The following is a 21,944-nucleotide window of genomic DNA, read 5'->3' on the forward strand; positions in this document are numbered from 1 at the left end:
TCTCACACACTCCACCGCTCACACTCTCTCTCACACACTCCACCGCTCACACTCCACCACTCACACTCTCAACCACTCACACTCTCTCACACACTCCACCACTCACACTCTCTCACACACTCCACCACTCACACACTCCACCACTCACACTCTCTCTCTCTCACACTCCACCACTCACACTCTCTCACACACTCCACCACTCACACTCTCTCTCACACTCCACCGCTCACACTCTCTCTCACACTCCACCGCTCACACTCTCTCTCTCACACTCCACCACTCACACTCCACCACTCACACTCTCTCTCTCACACTCCACCACTCACACTCTCTCTCACACTCCACCACTCACACTCTCTCTATCACACACTCCACCACCCACTCTCTCTCACACACTCCACCGCTCACACTCTCTCTCACACACTCCACCGCTCACACTCTCTCTCACACACTCCACCGCTCACACTCTCTCTCACACTCTCAACCACTCACACTCTCAACCACTCACACTCTCTCACACACTCCACCACTCACACTCTCTCACACACTCCACCACTCACACTCTCTCTCACACACTCCACCACTCACACACTCCACCACTCACACTCTCTCTCTCACACTCCACCACTCACACTCTCTCTCACACACTCCAACACTCACACTCTCTCTCACACACTCCACCACTCACACACTCTCTCACACACTCCACCACTCACACACTCTCACACACTCCACCACTCACACACTCTCTCTCACACTCCACCACTCACACTCTCTCTCACACACTCCACCACTCACACTCTCTCTATCACACACTCCACCACTCACTCTCTCTCACACACTCCACCGCTCACACTCTCTCTCACACACTCCACCGCTCACACTCTCTCTCACACACACTCCACCACTCACAATCTCTCACACACACTCCACCGCTCACACTCTCTCTCACACACTCCACCGCTCACACACACTCACACACTCCACCGCTCACACTCTCTCTATCACACTCCACCACTCACACTCTCTCTCTCACACACTCCACCACTCACACACTCTCTCTCACACACTCCACCACTCTCACTCACACTCCACCACTCACACTCTCTCTATCACACACTCCACCGCTCACACTCTCTCTCACACACTCCACCACTCACACTCTCTCACACACACTCCACCACTCACACAATCTCTCACACACACTCCACCACTCACACTCTCTCACACACACTCCACCGCTCACACTCTCTCACACACTCCACCGCTCACACTCTCTCTCACACACTCCACCACTCACACTCTCTCTCTCTCTCTCTCACACTCCACCACTCACACTCTCTCTCACACACTCCACCACTCACACTCTCTATCACACACACTCCACCACTCACACAATCTCTCACACACTCCACCACTCCACCACGAACACTCTCTCACACACTCCACCACTCACACGCTCACTCACACTCTCTCTCACACTCACACTCTCTCACACTCCACCACTCACACTCTCTCTCTCACTCTCTCACACTCCAAAACTCTCACTCTCCCTCACACACGCCACCACTCACACTCTCTCTCACACACTCCACCACTCACACTTTCTCTCACACACTCCACCACTCACACTCTCTCTCACACACTCCACCACTCACACTCTCTCACACACTCCACCACTCGCACTCTCTCTCACACACACTCCACCACTCGCACACTCCACCACTCACTCTCTCACACACACTCCACCACTCACTCTCTCTCTCACACACACTCCACCACTCACACTCTCTCTCACACACTCCACCACTCACACTCTCTCTCACACACTCCACCACTCACACCCCCTCACACACACTCCACCACTCACACTCTGACTCACACTCTCACACACTCCACCACTCACACTCTCTCACACACACTCCACCACTCTCACACTCACCACCACTCACACTCTCTCACACACACCACCACTCACACTCTCTCACACACACACACCACCACTCACACTCTCTCACACACACACACCACCACTCACTCACACACACTCCACCACTCTCACTCTCTCTCTCACACACTCCACCACTCTCACACTCTCACACACTCCACCACTCACACTCTCTCTCTCACACTCCACCACTCACACTCTCTCTCACACACTCCACCACTCACACTCTCTCTCACACACTCCACCACTCACACTCTCTCTCACACACACTCCACCACTCACACTCTCTCACACACACACTCCACCACTCACACTCTCTCACACACTCCACCACTCACACTGTCTCACACACACTCCTCCACTCACTCTCTCACACACACTCCACCACTCACACTCTCACACACACTGCACCACTCACACTGTCTCACACACACACCACCACTCACACTCTCTCACACACTCCACCACTCACACTCTCTCACACACACACTCCACCACTCACACTCTCACACACTCCACCACTCACACTCTCTCACACACACTCCACCACTCGCACTCTCTCTCACACACTCCACCACTCGCACTCTCTCACACACACACTCCACCACTCGCACTCTCTCACACACTCCACCACTCGCACTCTCTCACACACTCCACCACTCACACTCTCTCACACACACTCCACCACTCACACTCTCTCACACACACTCCACCACTCACACCCTCTCTCACACACTCCACCACTCACACTCTCACACAGACTCCACCACTCACACTCTCAAACACACTCCACCACTCACACTCTCAAACACACTCCACCACTCACACTATCACACACACACTCCACCACTCACTCTCTCTCACACACACTCCACCACTCACACTCTCTCACACACTCTCCACCGCTCACACTCCACCACTCACACTCTCTCACACACACCCCACCACTCACTCTCTCTCACACACACTCCACCACTCACACTCTCTCACACACTCTCCACCACTCACACACTCCACCACTCACACTCTCTCACACACACTCCACCACTCACACTCTCTCACACACACTCCAGCATTTACACACTCCACCTCTCACACACACTCCACCGCTCACGCTCTCTCACACACACTCCACCACTCACACACTCCACCACTCACTCTCTCACACACACTCCACCACTCACACTCTCTCACACACACTCCACCACTCACACTCTCTCTCACACACACCCCACCACTCTCTCTCACACACACTCCACCACTCACTCTCTCTCACACACACTCCACCGCTCACACTCTCTCGCACACACTCCACCGCTCACACGCTCTCGCACAGACTCCACCACTCACACTCTCAAACACACTCCACCACTCACACTCTCAAACACACTCCACCACTCACACTATCACACACACACTCCACCACTCACTCTCTCTCACACACACTCTACCACTCGCACTCTCTCACACACACTCCACCACTCACACTCTCTCACACACACCCCACCACTCACTCTCTCTCACACACACACTCCACCACTCACACTCTCTCACACACTCTCCACCACTCACACACCCCACCACTCTCTCTCACACACACTCCACCACTCACTCTCTCTCACACACACTCCACCGCTCACACTCTCTCGCCACACACACTCCACCGCTCACACGCTCTCGCACAGACTCCACCACTCACACTCTCAAACACACTCCACCACTCACACTCTCAAACACACTCCACCACTCACACTATCACACACACACTCCACCACTCACTCTCTCTCACACACACTCTACCACTCGCACTCTCTCACACACACTCCACCACTCACACTCTCTCACACACACCCCACCACTCACTCTCTCTCACACACACACTCCCACCACTCACACTCTCTCACACACTCTCCACCACTCACACACTCTCTCACACACACTCCACCACTCACACTCTCCTCACACACACTCCACCATTTACACACTCCACCACTCACACACTCTCTCACACACTCCACCGCTCTCACTCTCTCACACACACTCCACCGCTCACACTCCACCACTCACACTCTCTCACACACACCCCACCACTCACTCTCTCTCACACACACTCACCACTCACACTCTCTCACACCTCTCACACACTACACCTCCACCACTCACACACTCCACCACTCACACTCTCTCACACACACTCCACCACTCACACTCTCTCACACACACTCCACCATTTACACACTCCACCACTCTCTCACTCTCACACACACTCCACCACTCACACTCTCTCACACACACTCCACCGCTCACGCTCTCTCACACACACTCCACCGCTCACGCTCTCTCACACACACTCCACCACTCACACACTCCACCACTCACTCTCTCACACACACTCCACCACTCACACTCTCTCACACACACTCCACCACTCACACTCTCTCACACACACCCCACCACTCTCTCTCACACACACTCCACCACTCACTCTCTCTCACACACACCCCACCACTCTCTCTCAAACACACTCCACCGCTCACACTCTCTCACACACAGTCTACCACACTCTCTCTCTCACACACACTCCACCACTCGCACTCTCTCACACACACTCCACCACTTGCACTCTCTCACACACACTCCACCACTCGCACTCTCTCACACACACTCCACCACTCGCACTCTCTCACACACACTCCACCACTCGCACTCTCTCACACACACTCCACCACTCACACTCCACCACTCACACTCTCTCACACACTCTCAACCACTCACACACTCTCTCACACACTCCACCACTCACACTCTCACACACACTCCACCACTCACACTCTCACACACACTCCACCACTCACACTCTCTCACACACACTCCACCACTCACACTCTCACACACACTCCACCACTCACACCCTCTCTCACACACTCCACCACTCACACTCTCTCACACACACTCCACCGCTCGCTCTCTCTCGCACACACTCCACCGCTCGCACTCTCTCGCACACACTCCACCGCTCGCACTCTCTCGCACACACTCCACCGCTCGCACTCTCTCGCACACACTCCACCGCTCGCACTCGCTCGCACACACTCCACCGCTCGCACTCTCTCGCACACACTCCACCGCTCGCACTCTCTCGCACACACTCCACCGCTCGCACTCTCTCGCACACACTCCACCGCTCGCACTCTCTCGCACACACTCCACCGCTCGCACTCTCTCGCACACACTCCACCGCTCGCACTCTCTCGCACACACTCCACCGCTCGCACTCTCTCTCACACACTCCACCCCTCGCACTCCACCCCTCGCACTCCACCCCTCGCACTCCACCCCTCGCACTCCACCCCTCGCACTCCACCCCTCGCACACACTCTCGCACACACTCCACCGCTCACTCTCTCTCGCACACACTCCACCGCTCACACTCTCTCGCACACACTCCACTGCTCACACTCTCTCGCACACACTCCACCGCTCACACTCTCTCGCACACACTCCACCGCTCACACTCTCGCACACACTCCACCGCTCACACTCTCGCACACACTCCACCGCTCACACTCTCTCAGACTCTCTAACACACACCCCACCACTCACTCTCTCTCACACACACTCCACCACTCGCACTCTCTCACACACACTCCACCACTCGCACTCTCTCTCACACACTCCAGCACTCGCACTCTCTCGCACACACTCCACCACTCGCACTCTCTCGCACACACTCCACCGCTCTCTCTCGCACACACTCCACCGCTCACACTCCACCACTCACACTCTCTCAGACACACACACTCCACCACTCACACTCTCTCACACACTCTCAACCACTCACACTCTCTCTCACACACTCCACCACTCACACTCTCTCTCACACACTCCACCACTCACACTCTCTCTCACACACTCCACCACTCACACTCTCTCTCACACACTCCACCACTCACACTCTCTCTCACACACTCCACCACTCACACTCTCTCTCACACACTCCACCACTCACACTCTCTCACACACACTCCACCACTCACACTCTCTCTCACACACTCCACCACTCACACTCTCACACACACTCCACCACTCACACCCTCTCTCACACACACTCCACCACTCACACTCTCTCACACACACTCCACCGCTCACACTCTCTCTCACACACTCCACCGCTCACACTCTCTCACACACACTCCACCGCTCACACTCTCGCACACACTCCACCGCTCACACTCTCTCACACTCTCTAACACACACCCCACCACTCACTCACTCTCACACACACTCCACCACTCGCACTCTCTCACACAAACTCCACCGCTCACACTCTCTCACACACACTCCACCGCTCACACACACTCCACCGCTCACGCTCTCTCACACACACTCCACCGCTCACACTCTCTAACACACACCCCACCGCTCACGGTCTCTAACACACACCCCACCGCTCACACTCTCTCACACACACTCCACCGCTCACACACACACTCCACCGCTCACACTCTCTCACACACACTCCACCGCTCACACTCTCTCACACACACTCCACCGCTCACACTCTCTCACACACACTCCACCGCTCACACTCTCTCACACACTCCACCCCTCACACACACTCCACCGCTCACACACTCTCACACACACTCCACCGCTCACAACGCTCACTCACACTCTCTCTCACACTCCACCACTCACACTCTCTCACACACTCCACCAATCACACTCTCTCACACACTCCACCACTGACACTCTCTCACACACTCCACCACTGACACTCTCTCTCTCTCACACTCCAAAACTCACACTCTCTCTCACACACTCCACCACTCACACACTCTCTCACACACTCCACCACTCACACTCTCTCTCACACACTCCACCACTCACACTCTCTCTCACACACTCCACCACTCACACTCTCTCTCACACACTCCACCGCTCACACTCTCTCACACACACTCTACCGCTCACACTCTCTCACACACACTCCACCGCTCACACTCTCTCACACACACTCCACCCCTCACACACCCTCCACCGCTCACACTCTCTCACACACACTCCACCACTCACACTCTTTCACACACTCCACCACTCACACTCTCTCTCACACACTCCACCACTCACACTCTCTCTCACACACTCCACCGCTCACACTCTCTCACACACACTCTACCGCTCACACTCTCTCACACACACTCCACCGCTCACACTCTCTCACACACACTCCACCCCTCACACACCCTCCACCGCTCACACTCTCTCACACACACTCCACCACTCACACTCTTTCACACACTCCACCACTCACACTCTCTCACACACCCCACCACTCACTCTCTCTCACACACACACTCCACCACTCACACTCTCTCACACACTCTCCACCACTCACACACCCCACCACTCTCTCTCACACACACTTCCACCACCTCACTCTCTCTCACACACACTCCACCGCTCACACTCTCTCGCACACACTCCACCGCTCACAACGCTCTCGCACAGACTCCACCACTCACACTCTCAAACACACTCCACCACTCACACTCTCAAACACACTCCACCACTCACACTATCACACACACACTCCACCACCTCTCTCTCACACACACTCTACCACTCGCACTCTCTCACACACACTCCACCACTCACACTCTCTCACACACACCCCACCACTCACTCTCTCTCACACACACACTCCACCACTCACACTCTCTCACACACACTCCACCATTTACACACTCCACCACTCACACACTCTCTCACACACTCCACCGCTCTCACTCTCTCACACACACTCCACCGCTCACACTCCACCACTCACACTCTCTCACACACACCCCACCACTCACTCTCTCTCACACACACTCCACCACTCACACTCTCTCACACACTCTCCACCACTCACACACTCCACCACTCACACTCTCTCACACACACTCCACCACTCACACTCTCTCACACACACTCCACCATTTACACACTCCACCACTCTCTCACTCTCACACACACTCCACCACTCACACTCTCTCACACACACTCCACCGCTCACGCTCTCTCACACACACTCCACCGCTCACGCTCTCTCACACACACTCCACCACTCACACACTCCACCACTCACTCTCTCACACACACTCCACCACTCACACTCTCTCACACACACTCCACCACTCACACTCTCTCTCACACACACCCCACCACTCTCTCTCACACACACTCCACCACTCACTCTCTCTCACACACACCCCACCACTCTCTCTCAAACACACTCCACCGCTCACACTCTCTCACACACAGTCTACCACACTCTCTCTCTCACACACACTCCACCACTCGCACTCTCTCACACACACTCCACCACTCGCACTCTCTCACACACACTCCACCACTCGCACTCTCTCACACACACTCCACCACTCGCACTCTCTCACACACACTCCACCACTCACACTCCACCACTCACACTCTCTCACACACTCTCAACCACTCACACACTCTCTCACACACTCCACCACTCACACTCTCTCTCACACACTCCACCACTCACACTCTCACACACACTCCACCACTCACACTCTCACACACACTCCACCACTCACACTCTCTCACACACACTCCACCACTCACACTCTCACACACACACTCCACCACTCACTCTCTCTCACACACACTCTACCACTCGCACTCTCTCACACACACTCCACCACTCACACTCTCTCACACACACCCCACCACTCACTCTCTCTCACACACACACTCCACCACTCACACTCTCTCACACACACTCCACCATTTACACACTCCACCACTCACACACTCTCTCACACACTCCACCGCTCTCACTCTCTCACACACACTCCACCGCTCACACTCCACCACTCACACTCTCTCACACACACCCCACCACTCACTCTCTCTCACACACACTCCACCACTCACACTCTCTCACACACTCTCCACCACTCACACACTCCACCACTCACACTCTCTCACACACACTCCACCACTCACACTCTCTCACACACACTCCACCATTTACACACTCCACCACTCTCTCACTCTCACACACACTCCACCACTCACACTCTCTCACACACACTCCACCGCTCACGCTCTCTCACACACACTCCACCGCTCACGCTCTCTCACACACACTCCACCACTCACACACTCCACCACTCACTCTCTCACACACACTCCACCACTCACACTCTCTCACACACACTCCACCACTCACACTCTCTCTCACACACACCCCACCACTCTCTCTCACACACACTCCACCACTCACTCTCTCTCACACACACCCCACCACTCTCTCTCAAACACACTCCACCGCTCACACTCTCTCACACACAGTCTACCACACTCTCGTCTCTCACACACACTCCACCACTCGCACTCTCTCACACACACTCCACCACTCGCACTCTCACACACACTCCACCACTCGCACTCTCTCACACACACTCCACCACTCGCACTCTCTCACACACACTCCACCACTCACACTCCACCACTCACACTCTCTCACACACTCTCAACCACTCACACACTCTCTCACACACTCCACCACTCACACTCTCTCTCACACACTCCACCACTCACACTCTCACACACACTCCACCACTCACACTCTCACACACACTCCACCACTCACACTCTCTCACACACACTCCACCACTCACACTCTCACACACACTCCACCACTCACACCCTCTCTCACACACTCCACCACTCACACTCTCTCACACACACTCCACCGCTCGCTCTCTCTCGCACACACTCCACCGCTCGCACTCTCTCGCACACACTCCACCGCTCGCACTCTCTCGCACACACTCCACCGCTCGCACTCTCTCGCACACACTCCACCGCTCGCACTCGCTCGCACACACTCCACCGCTCGCACTCTCTCGCACACACTCCACCGCTCGCACTCTCTCGCACACACTCCACCGCTCGCACTCTCTCGCACACACTCCACCGCTCGCACTCTCTCGCACACACTCCACCGCTCGCACTCTCTCGCACACACTCCACCGCTCGCACTCTCTCGCACACACTCCACCGCTCGCACTCTCTCTCACACACTCCACCCCTCGCACTCCACCCCTCGCACTCCACCCCTCGCACACACTCTCGCACACACTCCACCGCTCACTCTCTCTCGCACACACTCCACCGCTCACACTCTCTCGCACACACTCCACTGCTCACACTCTCTCGCACACACTCCACCGCTCACACTCTCTCGCACACACTCCACCGCTCACACTCTCTCGCACACACTCCACCGCTCACACTCTCGCACACACTCCACCGCTCACACTCTCGCACACACTCCACCGCTCACACTCTCTCAGACTCTCTAACACACACCCCACCACTCACTCTCTCTCACACACACTCCACCACTCGCACTCTCTCACACACACTCCACCACTCGCACTCTCTCTCACACACTCCACCACTCGCACTCTCTCGCACACACTCCACCACTCGCACTCTCTCGCACACACTCCACCGCTCTCTCTCGCACACACTCCACCGCTCACACTCCACCACTCACACTCTCTCAGACACACACACTCCACCACTCACACTCTCTCACACACTCTCAACCACTCACACTCTCTCTCACACACTCCACCACTCACACTCTCTCTCACACACTCCACCACTCACACTCTCTCTCACACACTCCACCACTCACACTCTCTCTCACACACTCCACCACTCACACTCTCTCTCACACACTCCACCACTCACACTCTCTCACACACACTCCACCACTCACACTCTCTCTCACACACTCCACCACTCACACTCTCACACACACTCCACCACTCACACCCTCTCTCACACACACTCCACCGCTCACACTCTCTCACACACACTCCACCGCTCACACTCTCTCTCACACACTCCACCGCTCACACTCTCACACACACTCCACCACTCACACCCTCTCTCACACACACTCCACCACTCACACCCTCTCTCACACACACTCCACCGCTCACACTCTCTCACACACACTCCACCGCTCACACTCTCTCACACACACTCCACCGCTCACACTCTCGCACACACTCCACCGCTCACACTCTCTCACACTCTCTAACACACACCCCACCACTCACTCACTCTCACACACACTCCACCACTCGCACTCTCTCACACAAACTCCACCGCTCACACTCTCTCACACACACTCCACCGCTCACACACACTCCACCGCTCACGCTCTCTCACACACACTCCACCGCTCACACTCTCTAACACACACCCCACCGCTCACGGTCTCTAACACACACCCCACCGCTCACACTCTCTCACACACACTCCACCGCTCACACACACACTCCACCGCTCACACTCTCTCACACACACTCCACCGCTCACACTCTCTCACACACACTCCACCGCTCACACTCTCTCACACACACTCCACCGCTCACACTCTCTCACACACTCCACCCCTCACACACACTCCACCGCTCACACACTCTCACACACACTCCACCGCTCACACGCTCACTCACACTCTCTCTCACACTCCACCACTGACACTCTCTCACACACTCCACCACTGACACTCTCTCTCTCTCACACTCCAAAACTCACACTCTCTCTCACACACTCCACCACTCACACACTCTCTCACACACTCCACCACTCACACTCTCTCTCACACACTCCACCACTCACACTCTCTCTCACACACTCCACCACTCACACTCTCTCTCACACACTCCACCGCTCACACTCTCTCACACACACTCTACCGCTCACACTCTCTCACACACACTCCACCGCTCACACTCTCTCACACACACTCCACCCCTCACACACCCTCCACCGCTCACACTCTCTCACACACACTCCACCACTCACACTCTTTCACACACTCCACCACTCACACTCTCTCACACACTCCACCACTCACACTCTCTCTCACACACTCCACCACTCACACTCTCACACACACTCCACCACTCACACTCTCACACACACTCCACCACTCACACCCTCTCTCACACACTCCACCACTCTCACTCTCTCACACACACTCCAACACTCACACTCTCTCACACACACTCCACCACTCACACACTCCACCGCTCACACTCTCTCACACACACTCCACCGCTCACACTCTCTCACACACACACTCCACCGCTCACACACACTCCACCGCTCACACTCTCTCACACACACTCCACCGCTCACACTCTCTCACACACACTCCACCGCTCACACACTCTCACACACACTCCACCGCTCACACTCTCGAACACACACTCCACCGCTCACACTCTCTCACACACACTCCACCGCTCACACTCCCTCACACACACTCCACCGCTCACACACTCTCACACACACTCCACCGCTCACACTCTCTCACACACACTCCACCCCTCACACACACTCCACCACTCACACTCTCAAACACACTCCACCACTCACACTATCACACACACACTCCACCACTCACTCTCTCTCACACACACTCCACCACTCACACTCTCTCACACACTCTCCACCGCTCACACTCCACCACTCACACTCTCTCACACACACCCCACCACTCACTCTCTCTCACACACTCCACCACTCACACTCTCTCACACACTCTCCACCACTCACACACTCCACCACTCACACTCTCTCACACACACTCCACCACTCACACTCTCTCTCACACACACCCCACCACTCACACTCTCTCACACACACTCCACCACTCACACTCTCTCACACACACTCCAGCATTTACACACTCCAGCATTTACACACTCCACCACTCACACACTCTCACACACACTCCACCGCTCACGCTCTCTCACACACACTCCACCACTCACACACTCCACCACTCACTCTCTCACACACACTCCACCACTCACACTCTCTCACACACACTCCACCACTCACACTCTCTCTCACACACACCCCACCACTCTCTCTCACACACACTCCACCACTCACTCTCTCTCACACACACTCCACCGCTCACACTATCACACACACACTCCACCACTCACTCTCTCTCACACACACTCTACCACTCGCACTCTCTCACACACACTCCACCACTCACACTATCACACACACACTCCACCACTCACTCTCTCTCACACACACTCTACCACTCGCACTCTCTCACACACACTCCACCGCTCGCACTCTCTCGCACACACTCCACCGCTCGCACTCTCTCGCACACACTCCACCGCTCGCACTCGCTCGCACACACTCCACCGCTCGCACACACTCCACCGCTCGCACTCTCTCGCACACACTCCACCGCTCGCACTCTCTCGCACACACTCCACCGCTCGCACTCTCTCGCACACACTCCACCGCTCGCACTCTCTCGCACACACTCCACCGCTCGCACTCTCTCGCACACACTCCACCGCTCGCACTCTCTCGCACACACTCCACCGCTCGCACTCTCTCTCACACACTCCACCGCTCGCACTCTCTCTCACGCACTCCACCCCTCGCACTCCACCCCTCGCACTCCACCCCTCGCACACACTCTCTCGCTCACACTCTCTCACACTCTCTAACACACACCCCACCACTCACTCACTCTCACACACACTCCACCACTCGCACTCTCTCACACAAACTCCACCGCTCACACTCTCTCACACACACTCCACCGCTCACACACACTCCACCGCTCACGCTCTCTCACACACACTCCACCGCTCACACTCTCTAACACACACCCCACCGCTCACACTCTCTAACACACACCCCACCGCTCACACTCTCTCACACACACTCCACCGCTCACACTCCCTCACACACACTCCACCGCTCACACTCTCTCACACACACTCCACCGCTCACACTCTCTCACACACACTCCACCGCTCACACTCTCTCACACACACTCCACCGCTCACACTCTCTCACACACACTCCACCCCTCACACACACTCCACCGCGCACACACTCCACCGCTCACACTCTCTAACACACACCCCACCGCTCACACTCTCTCACACTCTCTAACACACACCCCACCGCTCACACTCTCTAACACACACCCCACCGCTCACACTCTCTCACACACTCCACCACTCGCGCACTCTCACACACTCCACCACTCGCACTCTCTCACACACACTCCACCACTCACACGCTCACTCACACTCTCTCTCACACTCCACCACTCACACTCTCTCACACACTCCACCAATCACACTCTCTCACACACTCCACCACTGACACTCTCTCTCACACTCCAAAACTCACACTCTCTCTCACACACTCCACCACTCACACACTCTCTCACACACTCCACCACTCACACTCTCTCTCACACACTCCACCACTCACACTCTCTCTCACACACTCCACCGCTCACACTCTCTCACACACACTCCACCGCTCACACTCTCTCACACACACTCCACCCCTCACACACACTCCACCGCTCACACTCTCTCACACACACTCCACCACTCACACTCTTTCACACACTCCACCACTCACACTCTCTCACACACACCACCACTCACACTCTCTCACACACACCACCACTCACACTCTCTCTCACACACTCCACCACTCACACTCTCACACACACTCCACCACTCACACTCTCACACACACTCCACCACTCACACCCTCTCTCACACACTCCACCACTCACACTCTCACACACACTCCAATACTCACACTCTCTCACACACACTCCACCGCTCACACTCTCTCACACACACTCCACCGCTCACACTCTCTCACACACACTCCACCGCTCACACACACTCCACCGCTCACACTCTCTCACACACACTCCACCGCTCACACTCTCTCACACACACTCCACCGCTCACACACTCTCACACACACTCCACCGCTCACACTCTCTAACACACACTCCACCGCTCACACTCTCTCACACACATTCCACCGCTCACACTCTCTAACACACACTCCACCGCTCACACTCTCTCACACACACTCCACCGCTCACACTCTCTCACACACACTCCACCGCTCACACTCTCTCACACACACTCCACCCCTCACACACACTCCACCGCTCACACACACTCCACCGCTCACACTCTCTAACACACACCCCACCGCTCACACTCTCTCACACTCTCTAACACACACCCCACCGCTCACACTCTCTAACACACACCCCACCGCTCACACTCTCTCACACACACTCCACCGCTCACACTCTCTCTCACACACTCCACCACTCACACTCTCTCACACACACTCCACCACTCACACTCTCTCACACACTCCTCCACTCACACTCTCTTACACACACGCCACCACTCACACTCTCTCACACACACTGCACCACTCACACTCTCTCACACACACACCACCACTCACACTCTCTCACACACACTCCACCGCTCACACTCTCTCACACACACTCCAACGCTCACACACTCTCACACACTCCACCACTCACACTCTCTCACACACACTCCACCACTCACACTCTCTCACACACACTCCACCACTCACACTCTCTCACACACACTCCACCACTCACACTCTCTCACACACGCTCCACCACTCACACTCTCTCTCACACGCTCCACCACTCACTCTCGCACACTCCACCACTCACACTCTCTCACACACTCCACCACTCACACTCTCTCACACACACTCCACCACTCACACTCTCTCACACACTCCTCCACTCACACTCTCTTACACACACGCCACCACTCACACTCTCTCACACACACACCACCACTCACACTCTCTCAGAACACCACCACTCACACTCTCTCACACACACTCCACCGCTCACACTCTCTCACACACACTCCACCGCTCACACACTCTCGCACACACTCCACCACTCTCACTCTCTCACACACTCCACCACTCACTCTCTCTCACACACACTCCACCACTCACACTGTCTCACACACACTCCACCACTCACACACTCTCTCACACACACTCCACCACTCACACTCTCTCACACACACTCCACCACTCACACTCTCTCAGACACACCACCACTCACACTCTCTCACACACACTCCACCGCTCACACTCTCTCACACACACTCCACCGCTCACACACTCTCGCACACACTCCACCACTCTCACTCTCTCACACACTCCACCACTCACTCTCTCTCACACACACTCCACCACTCACACTGTCTCACACACACTCCACCACTCACACACTCTCTCACACACACTCCACCACTCACACTCTCTCACACACACTCCACCGCTCACACTCTCTCACACACACTCCACCGCTCACACACTCTCGCACACACTCCACCACTCTCACTCTCTCACACACTCCACCACTCACTCTCTCTCACACACACTCCACCACTCACACACACTCTCACACACACTCCACCACTCACACTCTCTCACACACACTCCACCACTCACACTCTCTCACACACTCCACCACTCACACTCTCTCACACACACTCCACCACTCACTCTCTCTCACACACACTCCACCACTCACTCTCTCTCACACACACTCCACCACTCACACTCTCTCACACACTCCACCACTCACACTCTCTCACACACACTCCACCACTCTCACACTCTCACACACACTCCACCACTCACACTCTCTCACACACACTCCACCACTCACACACTCCACCACTCACACACTCTCACACACACTCCACCACTCACACTCTCTCACACACACTCCACCACTCACACACTCCACCACTCACTCTCTCACACACACTCCACCACTCACACTCTCTCGCACACACTCCACCGCTCACACTCTCTAACACACACCCCACCACTCACACTCTCTCTCACACACACTCCACCACTCGCGCACTCACACACACCCTACCACACTCTCTCTCTCACACACACTCCACCACTCGCACTCTCTCTCACACACACCACCACTCGCACTCTCTCACACACACTCCACCACTCGCACTCTCTCACACACACTCCACCACTCACTCTCACACACACACTCCACCACTCACACTCTCTCTCACACACTCCACCACTCGCACTCTCTCACACACACTCCACCACTCACACTCTCTCTCACACACTCCACCGCTCACACTTCACCACTCACACTCTCTCAGACACACACACTCCACCACTCACACTCTCTCACACACTCTCAACCACTCACACTCTCTCTCACACACTCCACCACTCACACTCTCTCTCACACACTCCACCACTCACACTCTCACACACACTCCACCACTCACACCCTCTCTCACACACTCCACCACTCACACTCTCTCACACTCTCTCACACACACTCCACCACTCACACACTCCACCACTCACACACTCTCACACACACTCCACCACTCACACTCTCTCACACACACTCCACCACTCACACACTCCACCACTCACTCTCTCACACACACTCCACCACTCACACTCTCTCACACACACTCCACCACTCACACTCTCTCGCACACACTCCACCGCTCACACTCTCTCACACTCTCTAACACACACCCCACCACTCACACTCTCTCTCACACACACTCCACCACTCGCGCACTCTCACACACACTCTACCACACTCTCTCTCTCACACACACTCCACCACTCGCACTCTCTCTCACACACACCACCACTCGCACTCTCTCACACACACTCCACCACTCGCACTCTCTCACACACACTCCACCACTCACTCTCACACACACACACTCCACCACTCACACTCTCTCTCACCCACTCCACCACTCGCACTCTCTCACACACACTCCACCACTCACACTCTCTCTCACACACTCAACCACTCACACTCTCCCTCACACACTCCACCGCTCACACTTCACCACTCACACTCTCTCAGACACACACACTCCACCACTCACACTCTCTCACACACTCTCAACCACTCACACTCTCTCTCACACACTCCACCACTCACACTCTCTCTCACACACTCCACCACTCACACTCTCACACACACTCCACCACTCACACCCTCTCTCACACACTCCACCACTCACACTCTCTCACACACACTCCAATACTCACACTCTCTCACACACACTCCAGCACTCACACACTCCACCGCTCACACTCTCTCACACACACTCCACCGCTCACACTCTCTCACACACACTCCACCGCTCACACTCTCTCACATACACTCCACCGCTCACCCTCTCTCACACACACTCCACCGCTCACACTCTCTCACACACACTCCACCGCTCACACACTCTCACACACACTCCACCGCTCACACTCTCTCACACACACTCCACCGCTCACTCTCTCACACACACTCCACCGCTCACACTCTCTCTCACACACTCCACCGCTCACTCTCTCACACACACTCCACCGCTCACACTCTCTCACACACACTCCACCGCTCACACACACTCCACCGCTCACACTCTCTCTCACACACACTCCACCCCTCACACACACTCCACCGCTCACACACTCTCACACACACTCCACCGCTCACACTCTCTAACACACACCCCACCGCTCACACTCTCTCACACACACTCCACCACTCACACTCTCTCACACACACTCCACCACTCACACTCTCTCACACACACTCCACCACTCACACTCTCTCACACACTCCACCGCTCACACTCTCTCACACACACTCCACCGCTCACACTCCCTCACACACACTCCACCGCTCACACTCTCTCACACACACTCCACCGCTCACACTCTCTCACACACACTCCACCCCTCACACACACTCCACCGCTCACACACTCTCACACACACTCCACCGCTCTCACACTCTCACACACACTCCACCACTCACACTCTCTCACACACACTCCACCACTCACACTCTCTCACACACACCCCACCGCTCACACACTCTCACACACACTCCACCACTCACACTCTCTCACACACACTCCACCGCTCACACTCTCTCACACACACTCCACCGCTCACACTCTCTCACACACACTCCACCGCTCACACTCTCACACACACTCCACCGCTCACACTCTCTCACACACACTCCACCGCTCACACTCTCTCACACACACTCCATCGCTCACACTCTCTCTCACACACTCCACCACTCACACACTCTCACACACACCCCACCGCTCACACTCTCTCACACTCTCTAACACACACCCCACCGCTCACACTCTCTAACACACACCCCACCGCTCACACTCTCTCACACACACTCCACCGCTCACACACTCTCACACACACTCCACCGCTCACACACTCTCCACCGCTCACACTCTCTCACACACACTCCACCACTCTCACTCTCTCACACACACTCCACCACTCACACTCCACCACACACACTCTCTCACACACTCCACCACTCACACTCTCTCACACACACTGCACCACTCGCACACTCTCACACACACTCCACCACTCACACTGTCTCACACACACTCCACCACTCACTCTCTCTCACACACACTCCACCACTCACACTGTCTCACACACACTCCACCACTCACACACTCTCTCACACACACTCCACCACTCACACTCTCTCACACACACTGCACCACTCACACTCTCTCACACACACACCACCGCTCACACTCTCTCAGACACACCACCACTCACACTCTCTCACACACACTCCACCGCTCACACTCTCTCACACACACTCCACCGCTCACACACTCTCGCACTCACTCCACCACTCTCACTCTCTCACACACTCCACCACTCACTCTCTCTCACACACACTCCACCACTCACACTGTCTCACACACACTCCACCACTCACACACTCTCTCACACACACTCCACCACTCACACTCTCTCACACACACTCCACCACTCACACTCTCTCACACACACTCCACCGCTCACACACTCTCGCACCCACTCTCACTCTCTCACACACTCCACCACTCACTCTCTCTCACACACACTCCACCACTCACACACACTCTCACACACACTCCACCACTCACACTCTCTCACACACACTCCACCACTCACACTCTCTCACACACTCCACCACTCACACTCTCTCACACACACTCCACCACTCACTCTCTCTCACACACACTCCACCACTCACTCTCTCTCACACACACTCCACCACTCACACTCTCTCACACACTCTCCACCACTCACACTCTCTCACACACTCCACCACTCACACTCTCTCACACACACTCCACCACTCTCACACTCTCACACACACTCCACCACTCACACTCTCTCACACACACTCCACCACTCACACACTCCACCACTCACACACTCTCACACACACTCCACCACTCACACTCTCTCACACACACTCCACCACTCACACACTCCACCACTCACTCTCTCACACACACTCCACCACTCACACTCTCTCGCACACACTCCACCGCTCACACTCTCTAACACACACCCCACCGCTCACACTCTCTAACACACACCCCACCACTCACACTCTCTCTCACACACACTCCACCACTCGCGCACTCACACACACCCTACCACACTCTCTCTCTCACACACACTCCACCACTCGCACTCTCTCTCACACACACCACCACTCGCACTCTCTCACACACACTCCACCACTCGCACTCTCTCACACACACTCCACCACTCACTCTCACACACACACTCCACCACTCACACTCTCTCTCACACACTCCACCACTCGCACTCTCTCACACACACTCCACCACTCACACTCTCTCTCACACACTCAACCACTCACACTCTCCCTCACACACTCCACCGCTCACACTTCACCACTCACACTCTCTCAGACACACACACTCCACCACTCACACTCTCTCACACACTCTCAACCACTCACACTCTCTCTCACACACTCCACCACTCACACTCTCTCTCACACACTCCACCACTCACACTCTCACACACACTCCACCACTCACACCCTCTCTCACACACTCCACCACTCACACTCTCTCACACTCTCTCACACACACTCCACCACTCACACACTCCACCACTCACACACTCTCACACACACTCCACCACTCACACTCTCTCACACACACTCCACCACTCACACACTCCACCACTCACTCTCTCACACACACTCCACCACTCACACTCTCTCACACACACTCCACCACTCACACTCTCTCGCACACACTCCACCGCTCACACTCTCTCACACTCTCTAACACACACCCCACCACTCACACTCTCTCTCACACACACTCCACCACTCGCGCACTCTCACACACACTCTACCACACTCTCTCTCTCACACACACTCCACCACTCGCACTCTCTCTCACACACACCACCACTCGCACTCTCTCACACACACTCCACCACTCGCACTCTCTCACACACACTCCACCACTCACTCTCACACACACACTCCACCACTCACACTCTCTCTCACCCACTCCACCACTCGCACTCTCTCACACACACTCCACCACTCACACTCTCTCTCACACACTCAACCACTCACACTCTCCCTCACACACTCCACCGCTCACACTTCACCACTCACACTCTCTCAGACACACACACTCCACCACTCACACTCTCTCACACACTCTCAACCACTCACACTCTCTCTCACACACTCCACCACTCACACTCTCTCTCACACACTCCACCACTCACACTCTCACACACACTCCACCACTCACACCCTCTCTCACACACTCCACCACTCACACTCTCTCACACACACTTCAATACTCACACTCTCTCACACACACTCCACCGCTCACACTCTCTCACACACACTCCACCGCTCACACTCTCTCACACACACTCCACCGCTCACCCTCTCTCACACACACTCCACCGCTCACACTCTCTCACACACACTCCACCGCTCACACACTCTCACACACACTCCACCGCTCACACTCTCTCACACACACTCCACCGCTCACTCTCTCACACACACTCCACCGCTCACACTCTCTCTCACACACTCCACCGCTCACACTCTCTCCCACACACTCCACCGCTCACACTCTCTCAC

The sequence above is a fragment of the Somniosus microcephalus genome, chromosome 7 (assembly GCF_052327205.1).
Source record: "Somniosus microcephalus isolate GS21.2 chromosome 7, FLI_Smic_1.0, whole genome shotgun sequence".
NCBI classification, from domain to species: Eukaryota; Metazoa; Chordata; class Chondrichthyes; order Squaliformes; family Somniosidae; genus Somniosus; species Somniosus microcephalus.